Source organism: Eurosta solidaginis, chromosome 3 (assembly GCF_040869045.1).
Source record: "Eurosta solidaginis isolate ZX-2024a chromosome 3, ASM4086904v1, whole genome shotgun sequence".
Taxonomy (NCBI): Eukaryota; Metazoa; Arthropoda; class Insecta; order Diptera; family Tephritidae; genus Eurosta; species Eurosta solidaginis.
This window is the reverse complement of record NC_090321.1, coordinates 170948603-170957179: the sequence shown is the minus strand read 5'-3', so window position 1 is coordinate 170957179 and position 8577 is coordinate 170948603.

The following is an 8577-nucleotide window of genomic DNA, read 5'->3' as shown; positions in this document are numbered from 1 at the left end:
AGATCCATCAAAGAGCTAATCTTTGGAAGGCACTTTCCACTTATGACAATTGCAACGTCATCCGCGTTAGTCGTAAGTTTTACGGGTCTTTCATCAAATCGCCTGAGCAGTTGGTTGATGACCAGCGTCCACAGTAGAGGTGATAGCACCCCTCCTTGTGGCGTTCCCCTGTCCACTGATTTGGTGGTCTCGTACAATCCCCATTCTGATGTAATCTTCTTGCAATTTAACATGCAGCCGATCCATCTGGTTAAGGCTGGATGTACTTTAATGTAATTAAGACCATCCATAATCGCCCATTGAGAAACATTATTGAAAGCCCCGGCAATATCTAAGAAGACTTCTATAGCATATTCCTTATATATCAGGCCTTTCTCTACGCTTATTACCACCCTATGCAATGTGGTTTCTACCAACTTGCCTTTGGTGTACTCATGTTGTGTTGTGGTGAGCAGCTTTTCATCCACGTTGGACTTTATGTACACATCTATCAGCCTCTCAAATGTTTTGAGCAGAAATGATGTTAAGCTAATCGGTCTATAATCTTTGGGATACACGTGACCGATCTTCCCCGCCTTTGGTAGGAAAGCTACACGAGCAGTTCTCCAAGAGTGCGGTACATGATTCAGTCTTAAGCACCCATCGAATATTATTTTAATCCATTCCACGACCGCCCTACTTGAAACTTGTAGCATGGCCAAGAATATACCATTTGGGCTCGGCGATTTAAACTTAGAAAACTGCACTGCCCATTCGATATTGGTATCGGTCACCAAGCCCGGCACGACCCGATCCGATCGAAGTGTGAGTGCTGTCTGCTGGCTCTTCTAAACCATCTCCCGATGGGAAATGTGTATCGAGAGGCACCTCCAGGGATTCCTCACTATTACGTGACCATTCCCCGTTCTCTTTCTTTATTAGTCCCTGGACTATATTTCCCCTTGCTAGGATTTTCTCAACTGTGCTATTTCGCTGTAGCACTCTATGTCCGTACAGAAACTTTTCCATGAGATTCCCTTCGCCCTGGAAATTTCACGCTTGTAGATCCTCAGTAGATCCCTGTACTCGTCCCGCCACGCTTCGCTTTCCGCGGTCTTTGCTAGCTGAAACATTTCTTTTACCTGTCTTCTTAGAAGACTCAGCTCATTGCTCCTTGGCGGCTTTGCTTTTCCTCTGAGTCTTCTTAGAGGGAAAGCTTTGTTATACGCAGTCATAAGCGCCCTTGTTAGGAATTCATTAGACTCCTCCAGTTCTTCCACATTGGCAACCTCTTTGGGTTGTCCCAGTTTCGTTTCTACCTGTTTCTGGAATTTAGTCCAGTTTGTTGACCTAGGGTTTCTAAAGGTTCCTCCCTTCTCTACCCTCTATACGCATGGTCGGAGAAGGATGGTCCATCAAGAACCATCCAATCATACCTTGATATATCACGTTCGGAGCTCAATGTAATATCCAAAATATTGCTGGATGTTGGATCAATGTATGTAGGGACATTTCCCCTGTTGGCTATCTGCAAATTGGTTTCCAGGATGTAACAAAATAGAGATTCGCCTCTCTCGTTCGTATATGCTCCTCCCCACGCATCTTGGTGTGCATTTGCATCCGCCACTATGACCAACCGCCCTTTGGGCCCTTCGTCCTGTACTAGCCTCTTGCACTCCTGCTGTGGAACTTCCACAGCATGGGCCATTTAGCAGGATGCCAGGATAAGTGCCTGATTATTCCTTTGCTCAACGGCCACCACTACGAGGTCCTCAGTAGTGTAGTTAGGCTGCATATATGAATGCAGCTGTTTCCTTACCATTACTACAGCTCGCACCCGTCCTTCCGTTTGCGCATAGTAAACGCCAAATCCGCGCGCGCTAAGTGCAGAAACCTTTCCTCCCAATGAGAGCCACGGCTCGTGGATCAGCGCCACGTCAAACGAACCCTACTCAAGGGTTAGGGGGAGTTCGCTCGACGCTACTTTACTGTGTTGGAGGTTTATCTGTAGGACTCGCAGCACCATTGGGCTGTTTGTCCCCCTCCAGCACCTTCGTCGTGACGTCGTCGTCACCCCCCTTGCCATTTTGGTTTAGAGTGTTCGAAGCCCCCTTCAGCCTCTTGTAACTGTTGTGCCGGGTGTTCCTCTGTGCGACTCACAGCACCATCTGGCTGTTGGTCCTCTTCTAACACCTTCGACCACCTGTCTTTTTCCCTTAGGCTTTTGAGGTCCTTTTCGACTTCGTCCACTTCCAGCGTGTTAGGTTTTTTATCCTCGGGACTTTTTTCCATGCTGCGTGTACAATATATCCTCCGTATGGTTATTTATTTGGAAGATGGAGAACTGACCTTCCTCCGTAGGCCTGGATACAGTAAGTACCTTTCAATCCTGTGTCGGTATGTTCGGATTCTGATTCTGCAGAAGTCGCAGTATATCCTCCGACTTCATCACGCATGGCATCCGTATCTTAACTTTTGGTACCTTGGGGATTTGCGCTTTATCCACCACCTCAAACCGCGCGTTCGTGCCTTGCCTTTGGAGGTTTGGAACCACTTCCTCCAGCCACCGCAAGGTCGCGATTTTGTCGCACGCTATCATCTTCAAACCATTATACCATCCCCCCGAATCAAAGGTTGGAAGGGGCTTACTTGGTAGTTCCCGCATCCTCTTAAGCATTAAGCTAATAAGCTCCCTTTCTACAGATCTCCACCTTTCAGTAGTTATCTGTCCGAAAGGACTGCTGCGATCAACCAGCACCACAGTCAGTGACTGCTTTGCCACATCACTCATCCTCTCGGGAAAAGACGGAGTCTTGGTGTTAACTCCCCTTGTCACCTCCGAGAAAGCCGGAGTCTTAGCTTCAACTCCCTTTAGCATCTCCGAGAAAGCCGGAGTCTTAGCGTTACCTCCCTTTGGCTTCCCTAGTTGGAACTTCCCTCTGACTCGCAGCTTTCGAGGTAGTTGCTACCTCGCTATTGGGGCCCATCTGTCTTACAGCTTTCGGCCTACTTGTCTTGTCTATGAGACTGCCCTGCCTCGCGGCTCTAGGACTGGGTCCTTTTGCCTCTTGAAATCAGGCTTGTCGCCTTCCGCCGAACGTTGCCTCTTCATTCTGCCATTCGACGCTTCTTCCTCCTTCGACCTACTTCTACCGTCTCATGGGCCCATTCCAAGCGCTCGATCTCTACTTCCGTCGGGTCGACCACTGGTCCCAAGCGTTGTACAATTCTTAGTGCTGCACTGTACTGCGAGAGAGCTATTTTAATTCCTCTGCTCCGTACCCTTCTCCATTCTTCTACTCTGTTTTCATTTGTGCGCTTCTCCAACACGGGGCTCATTGAATCAGCACTACTCTCGCTCCCCGAGTCCGACGCATCGCTTAATGCGTATTTGTCGTCCTTGGCTTGCGACTCAGTCCTCCTCTTATAAGAATTAGGTAATGAGTCGTTCATCTTGGTCGCACGACCACCTGCCCGACAAGGTGGGCTCAGCGGTCCAGTATTATATACGGGGAAAAACCGACTTCCACAGCAGCGCCCCTTACTGTGGTAAGGCCATCAATACTTCCCGAGGTGGCCCGGTATCGGGAAGGCTCCGTTCGAGTACAGCCGAATTTATCCCCTGGCTGCAAATCGTCCAATAGGCACGGTCCGCATAACACCCTGGATTAGGGGGTTGGCAGTTCTTGCTCACCAACATCGCGCCGCCCTCCTATGAGGCGAAACGGCGTATATGCCAGTCTAAACAGCTCCGCCTCATAGTCGGGCGCTATGGAGATCGGCTAAGCCCTCACGCCAACGACAAGGTGCCTACCCTAATGAGGGAATCTTGATAAAAATTAAAAAAAAAATTTTTTTAAATGGGCGTGGTACCGCCCACTTGTGTTAAAATCAATTTTACAAATATTATTAACGACCCGGACCCGTGCGCATCTTGCGCAACCAATATAAAAGTCTCTTATCAAATATGAACAGAAATCAGCTGTTCTATCAATAAATTAAAACTTATTACAGCTTACAGCTTGCGCTGCCATGTGGCGTATGGTAGCAACTGCCGGTAATGCGGTGCAAATATTCACAATAGTGCCATAGCACAAATAGATTTCTTTGTGTGCTCACAATCGTTTATTTTTAACAAAATATTTTAATAAAATATAGTAAACAAAAGCATTACGACCAAAATTGCTCAAAGCTCGCTAATAGCCCGATTCTCCATCTTTACAACCAAAACTTTATTTATAGATTTGTATTCCAAATAAGAGCGAAAAAGGGACCCGTACATAAAAACAGCAATTAGAAATAATATATATGACCATAAATCAAAAATCATTAAACCTGTCGTAACAAAATTCGGCAGAGAGGTTGCCTTTACTATAAGGAATACTTTGAAGAAAAATTAACGAAGTCGGTTAAGGACCACGCCCACTTTTATATAAAAGATTTTTAACAGGGTCGTGGACGAATAAAATTAGCTATATCTTTGCAAAAAAGAGCTTTATCAATGGTATTTCATTTCCCAAGTGGATTTATAACAATAAATAGGAAAAACTTAAAATTTTAAAAATGGCCGTGGCACCGCCCCTTTTATGACTAAGCAATTTTCTATGTTTCAGGAACCATAACTCGAAGAAAAATTAGTTCAGAATAGAACCATATGTGTATGTGTTATTGCGCAGCCTTGTAACACTATTATGCTTGTAACACAATGACCTGACGCCGCGAAATAAACGCGACGAACTTCGCCTAGTCAAAAATAGAATCCCGAGAATTACATGAAGGTGAAGTCAATGAAAGCGAAGGGCGAAATTTACGCGATGTCATTTTGCGACTGTGAAAAATTTAAACTCATGCAAGCTTATGGAAACGTACGTAACGTGCGCCGTATACATGTAAACTGTCTTTTTTAAATTAAACAGTTATAATATTAATGTTCGCCCTCCGGATTAACACAGCTCTTAACATTTTGGGCGTGAATTAGCAGTCAAGTGCTAAAGCAAAGAATTAAAAAAGTTTTAATTGTTTTCATCATTATTTCAAAATAATGGCCACTCTGAATAAACAGGGTCAATTTCGCCCGGCATTGTGTTTTAAGTAGACAAAAGCTATCATCCGGTGGCAAAATCCTGAGCCAGATAAATAATAATGCATGTAAATGCAACAACAACGATTTGAGCCAGACAAATCCAGATAGAAGTCTGGTTCAATTTGTGAGCTAGATAATTTGTTAATTACTTCTTTTTAGGTTGCCAACGCGGCCTTTAATATACCTACTTTTTCAAAAATAGATGTCGCTGCTTAGCCTTTCGCCGTATGAGTTAAATGAAAAACAGCGGCGACATCTGCCTATCACATTTCACGTGTGCGAAAATTTCACGACATCTGCTTCTCAAGTCTCTCAATGATCCAGAGCATTCCCGTTAGAATTGAGCGTGAGCCGGAGCTGTAATACTTACTGAAAGACGGCAAAAATGTCTGGGCGTAATTTGAAAAATGTCATCGCCCGACGCGGTGTATATCGTCGTCGTTTGGCATTATGTTTCAAGCATTAAGCACAAAAAATAACAACAGCATTTCAAGTGTACAGCGGGGTTCGGTTCACCCAAACTTAGACTTCTTTACTTGTTGAATTCGAAATCAAAAATCCAAAGCCAAAAAATTTTTGTGATTATAGCAGCATAAGTGGGACGGCAAAAAATTAAAATTTAGGTAAAATAAATGATTGAATACAAAAACAATAACATTTAAACAACAATATATCGACACTCTGGTGTTTGCGAGTATACCCAGTATGTAGTAGCACTATAGAAGTATTACATGTATGAAAAAAAAAAACAAGTGTTCAATATGAAAGTTCAGCTTCATTATTTTAAAAAAATACCCTTAACATATTAGAGCATATCAAGTATCATGTGAACAATTCCACACTATTGTTGTAAGCATATTATAAACCATTTCTTTATGAAGACCACGAGATCTATCGGATATAAAAATGTATATTTCCTCTGAAATCAGATCATTGAGATTTGTAACGTCTAAAGAAGATTGTCATTAAAATAGCATTTCCTTTTGGTAAACCAAATTAGGTCTTTGCAAAAATAAGAAAACAGGGGCACCATTAATCAATTATTGTTTTTTGAACTATTAAGCGGAGAGTGCCCTTCTCATCCTCACTTTGTTCTGAAGTTTTGACGAAAAGTATTATCAAAAGAGTGTGTGGCTATTACTTAACTAATATTTTTCATTATAAGGGAAATATGTGTACCAACTTATGTATACGTCAACTCTTTTTCGAGTTACGGCTCCAAAAACGTGAGATATTGCTTGGACGAAAACTTTTTTCATTTTTCCTTTTTCTTGTTATAATGAAACTTCGAAAGTAAAATATCACTGCTATAAAACAATGTTTAGAATAGATTTTGAATATAACATTCATCTACGAACTTTTTCAAAATATCTTAAATAAAAGTGGGCGTAGTCTTTATCTAGAAATGTTGTATAATGCTTGATCGAAATTGTGGCTTGGCACCGCCTATTTAAAGAAAAAATTTCTCCCAATTTCCTCTTACAATAAAACTTGGAAAGTGAAATTTGCTGATACAAAACTATTTTTCGCTAAGATGTAGAGAAGAAAAAAATTGGGTTCTTTTTTTTGTGATATGGATACGGGCTTATCCATACGAACCGAATGCATTAAAATGTGATGCATTATTTCCACCTCTGATATTTACATACATACATATACATATATAAGCCGGCAAAATATGTTTATGTTTAAATAAATCTGCACAATTTTTGTATACAATTATGTGATTTTTTATTATACTCAGCTGAGCAGAGCTCACAGAGTATATTAATTTTGTTCGCATAACGGTACCCCGTAACGGCATAAACTAATCGAGATAGATATAGACTTATATATCAAAATGATCTGGGCGAAAAAAGAAATTTTCATTTAGCCATATCCGTCCGTCTGTCCGTAAACACGATAAAAAAAAAAAAAAATAAATGTAAGGCGCGATAACCTCCGAAGAGATCTAAGGCCGAGCTTCTCTTCCAATTTGCGTCGAGCTCCTCTTGATTTTTCCCTACAAATTGGCCGGACGGGACCTACATGTTTTATGCCGACTCCGAACGGCATCTGCAAGGCAGATGAGTTTTCACTGAGAGCTTTTAATGGCAGAAATACAATCGGAGCGCTTGCCAGACACTGCCGAGGGGCGACCCCGCTTAGAAAAATTTTCTTCTAATTGAAAAATCTTATTTCTAAAATTTTGATGTTGCTTTGCCCGGGAGTTGAACCCAGGGCATACGGTGTGATAGGCGGAGCACGCTACCATCACACCACGGTGGCCGCCACGATAACTTGAGTAAATTTTGAGGTATCTTAATGAAATTTGGTATGTAAGTTCCTGGGCACTCTTCTCAGATCGCTATTTATGAACGAAATCGGACTATAAATACGCCCACTTTTGCGATATCGAAAATTTCGAAAAACCGAAAAAGTGCGATAATTCATCACCAAGGACGGATAGAGTGATGAAACTTGGTAGGTGGGTTGACTTTATGACAAATAATAGAAAATTAATAAAATTTTGGACAATGGGCGTGGCACAGGCCACTTTTGATTAAAAGAAGGTAATTTAAAAGTTTTGCAAGCTGTAATTTGGCAGCTGAGTATGCAATGTTCGGTTACACCCGAACTTAGCCTTCCTTACTTGTTATTTTGTGATATGTAGTGCCGCGTACTACAATAAATGGTTCTCTCCAAACCTTTGTTTGTCTCTTAGAATGGGCCCTCTCTATAACTCCTGAGCACCCGAATCTTTCGAATATATACATTTATTAACCAATACGCAGCCTAGCGCCATAAGCTTAGTACTAGCGTGCGATCGAATCTGATTTTTTGGCCGAATTCGAAACCGAACCGGATATTTGGCTTCTGTTTTAAGTTCGCCAAACCCAAAACGATATAATGAAAGTATCGATTCCTGTACTTGCAGGTGGCAACTGAAAACAGTATCGATACCTTCTAGTTATCGGACTGAAAGTACGATAACACGATTCCTGCGATAAATGGGAAGTCAACCATGCCATCATCTGCCGACTAGAGAGTCCTAAAACAAAATTTTAAAAGTTATGGAAGTGTCTCATGCTCATATCGTACACCTAAACAGCGATTAATTTTAAAAATTGGAATGCTGAGAAAACGTGAAAAACTGACTGCCTCCCTCATATGCGCCAATGTAACTTTGATTTTTTACGAAGTCTTTTCTCGCTGATTAGTAGACATAATAGGAAGTCGATTGTACAGTTCGGAGGTATTAGATAGGGAAGCGCGGCGGTACTTATAACTTCGAAATGTAAGATTTTTGATCTAGGTATGCGATATATGTCGACTATTATATTCAGCTCTATTCTGCATTTCGACTTGGATTGGAATTCTTTCGATTTGGCAATTTTGGTATTCTGTGTTCCAATCTCTTTCGATTCAACTTCGAATTGTTCGATTTTGTGTATTCTGCATTTCGATCGTAGTTCCGCTTTTCCAAGTTGCAAATTTGTTGGCGGAAAAATATTTTATTTTTATTTTTTTATTAG